This window comes from Alexandromys fortis, unplaced genomic scaffold (assembly GCF_014885135.2).
Source record: "Alexandromys fortis isolate MF-2015 unplaced genomic scaffold, M_Fortis_MF-2015_v1.1 scaffold_652, whole genome shotgun sequence".
Taxonomy (NCBI): Eukaryota; Metazoa; Chordata; class Mammalia; order Rodentia; family Cricetidae; genus Alexandromys; species Alexandromys fortis.
The window spans coordinates 23,818-28,001 of record NW_026068532.1 but is presented as its reverse complement, the minus strand read 5'-3'; positions in this window follow the sequence as shown (position 1 = coordinate 28,001).

Below are 4,184 nucleotides of genomic sequence, written 5' to 3'. Positions count from 1 at the left end.
TTTCTCAGAGGTGGAGTCTGGACTGAGGCAACTTCCAGGGGAGGGGACTTGGGATTAAACTTCCACCCAAACATTCCAGACTCTGGATATATGGATGCCAGTGTCTGGGGTGACACTTCCAACCAAACACTACATACAGGCAAAACACCCAAACACGTGAAAATAATGACTCTCTAAGACAATGAAAAATATACTTGTGACATGCATATGTAATTTTGAGTTTAAACAATTCAACGTGAAAATGGTCCTAAAATTATACTTTTTATTTGTACAATATATCTTTTTAATGTCTTTTTAAAGCTATATTTTGTCTATATTTTTGTCTATATTTTTGAGTGAATGTTAAAATGTTTTACTCGTCTAGTGGTTAGTATCTTGTAATTATCTCTTATGGTAGGAGTAAGACATCACAGTGTTCAGTGGGCAACTAAGTGTAATAATAAAATTCTGTGTATTTTATAATGCTAGAAAATAGGATTTTGACATTTTTATCATATCTGCTGGGGCTGTAGCTTACCTGGTTCTATGCTTGCCTACCATGCATGAAACTTTGAATCTGCTTTTCAGCATTGTGGACGGTAGCACGCGGTAGAAGAAAATGAAATGCAACTGAATGCTATCTGTTAGATTTGTGCCCTAAAATGCTACAAAATATTTTTTGGTTATAAATTTTTCGATGGAGTCTTTTCATATTTTCTACATATTGCAGCATGTCATCTGACAGCATAGACAGCTCATCTGCTTCTTTAAAAAATGAATGCATTTTATTTATGTCTCTTGTCTGATTGCTTGCTTTAATATTTTCAGAACTTATTTGAATAAAGGTCAAAATTTTTAAAGTTTTCTTCATTATTGAGAATTTCATACATGTATACAATGAAATATTATTATTATCTGTCCCCCACTTTCTTCCTCTAACTCCCTCCATGTCTCACACAACATGATCCCCACTAATTTCATGTCATTTGTGTATATGATAACCATTAAAGCGTGTGGGGCCATCCAATGAAGCACAGGAAAACTATCAGTAACCATAACCTCAAATGAGAAGAAAACTTTAAATTAAAAATAAGGGTGCTTAAAGTAGACATCCTTGCCATATACCAGACCTTAGAGGTCAAACTTCCATTTGTCTTACTGAATATGATGTTAGTGGTGCACTTGTTACAAATGGCATTTGTCGAGGAAATTTCCTTTCTTGAGAATTTTGTCATGAATGGAAACTGAAAGTTGTCAAGCATCTTGAGCTGACCATGTCATTTTTGTCGTTCATTCTGTTCATTTGGTGTGTCAAATTGACTGATGAACATGTAACATTTTATCCCCAAAATAAATCGCACCCCATCATAGTGTGTAATCTTTTGGATGGGTTGTGGAATTCAGTCTGTTAAGTATTTTATTGAGGACTTTTGCATCTACATCATTAGTGTTATTGGACTCTAGTGTTCTTTTTAAATCTTGTTCATTTAGTTACTTATTTTGTGGTGGAGGGATATATACATACACACATGAAGATCAAAGGGCAGCTACAGGAGTCAGTTCTCTTCTAGTATGTATACTCCAGGAATCTAAGCAAGGTCCTAGGACTTGGTGGCAGGCTTCTTCACCTATTGAGCCATCTCACCAGTTCTAGGTATTTTCCTTATGGTATGTCAAGCTAATGAGAGTATTTTCTTTGGTACCAGCATTATGCCAACATAATAAAATGAGTTTACGTAGATTCCCTCTACTGACATTTCCTGACAGAATTTAAGAACTGGACCTGATTCTCTTTTAACTTTTTATGTGGGTATGCTACTGAATGTGCACTTGTGCATATGTAAGTGTGGTGTGTGTATATTTGGTATATCTACATGTGTGTATAGTCCTGAAGGCCAAAGGTGGATGTCTTGTGTCCCTCTCTACCTCTTTGTTCCTCAGCTTTATTCCACTGAGTCCAGCTCTCTCACTGAATCTGGAGCTTGAACTTATGTCGAGAAAGCCACAGTGGTCCTCCCACCTCCACCCATACAGCGCTGGGGTTGTAGATCTGACTGCAGCCACACTGCAGTCAGAAACTTCAGGTTTCCCCGATCTAAACTCAGGTCCTCATGTTTGAGCAACAAGTGGTCCTACTTTCTGAACCATCTCCCTCAACCCTTAATTTCTATTAGAACATACAATAGAATTAATCAATAGTGTTGAATCACTGCTCCATTTGCCTCAGTAAGTTGTATGTTTCTAGAATGTATTGGTTTCTTTTCACTTTTCCAATGTCTTAATTATAGGCCTTTATGTTCCTTTTTTATTACTAACACACATACTATAATTTCTCCTTTTTCATCTTATTTTCCATTAGTGTGTGTGTGTGTGTGTGTGTGTGTGTGTGTGTGTATGTGTGTGTGTGCTGATGTGGAAGGGGATACATGCAAGTCCCACTCGAAGGTCAGAGTCATATTTGCTGCATGAGTTGTCTCTTTCCACTTTTACATGGCTTCCAGAAATTGAACAAATCCACTAGGATGGTGAGGCAATCTCTCTACCTGCTGAGCCATCTCACAGGCCCCATTATTCTTATTTATTTCTTTAAATGAGTAATTGAATATTCTTTTTTTATTGGTTTGAAATTAATTTATATTTTTTTTAAATTTATTTTATGTTAACATGCAGAGTAATTTACTTTATTATCATATTCTATTTAGAGATGTCACAATTTTTCCTTATCATTCATTTCTTATGCATTCCCCTCTTGCACAAGAGTCCCCCCTTGATTTAACTTTTTGTTTGTTTGGTTTTTTTCTTGTTGTTGTTGTTTTATGTTTTTGAGACAAGGTTTCTCTGTGTAAGCCCCTAGGGGTTGCAGCTTCGGGCAACTGCTTGCACTCTGGTTTGTGTCACTTAAGCACTGTACTTGCAAGAGAGATTTAAAAATGACTCAGAAAAGAGAAAACCAGGTGGGCAGAGACTGTGCGGGCCTGTGGACTTTAAATCCACGTGGGGAGGCAAACGATAGTGTGCGTGGGGACTTGAAATCAATCTGTGTGTGCCATCATGTCCAACATAAAGTGAATTCTTTTTAAAATAATTTATTTGTTTGTATCTTATGTGCATTGGTCTTTTGTCTGAATGTATGTCTCTGTGTGGATGTCACATCCCCTGGAACTGAAGTTACAGATAGTTGTGAGCTGCAATGTGGGTGCTAGGAATTGAACCATGGTCCTCTGGAAGAACACCCACTGCTCTTAACTGCTGAGCCATCTCTTCAGCCCCATAAAGTGAATTCTTATATAAAGCATGCAATTGACTTGAATCTTGGAATATTTTTATCTATTCGTTTACTTTATTTTTACCCCTCAAACACTTATAATAAAATCATAAATAAAAATGGGAGAAAAATACAGTTGATACAACAAATACAAAGTTTTATGAGAAAAGACTATGGTCAATATTATATCAACAAATTGAATAACATCTAAGAAATAGGAGGCCAATAATCACAGAGTTATGAATAAATAGATATCCAAGTAGAGCAATGAATGAGGAGACTGAATCAGTCATTAAAAAAATCCAACAAAGACTGGAGAGATGGTTCAGTGTCTAAGAGTGCTTGCTGCTTTTGCTGAGGACCTGAGTTCCCAACCCTGATATGACAACTCACAACTCTCTGAACTCAGGTCCTAGAGATCACACACCCTCTTCTGACCTCCTCAGAGACAGACATGTGATATATACATTCAGGAGGCAAAACACCCATGTACATAAAATGAAAATAAATGTCTTAGTTAAAAAAAAGCTATATAAGGCTAGTCACACACCATAGACCATAGAAACTGGGTAGAATGATGGTACCCATTCTACCCAGATGGTAGATGTTTGGCAGATGGTACACATTTCAGTTATTAAATGAATTATGAAATCTGTTACCCAACATGGTGACTCAATTTAATAATGCTATATTGAAGGCGTAAGTCACGAACAAGGCCACACCAGTTTGGAGTTATGATTAATAGGGTGTTATTTATTTAAAGGGGGAAACTTACAGATCACCGTCCCAGACAACAGCCATCTGCACAACCAGGAAGGGAGTCTAGTCTCCGGCGGAGCAGGAAGTGAAGAGAGCGAGCAGAGGAAATAGCCGCTTTTTTAAAGGGAGAGAGACCACGCCCCAATGGGCTGGTATCACAGCAGCTATTGGTTGGAGGGGC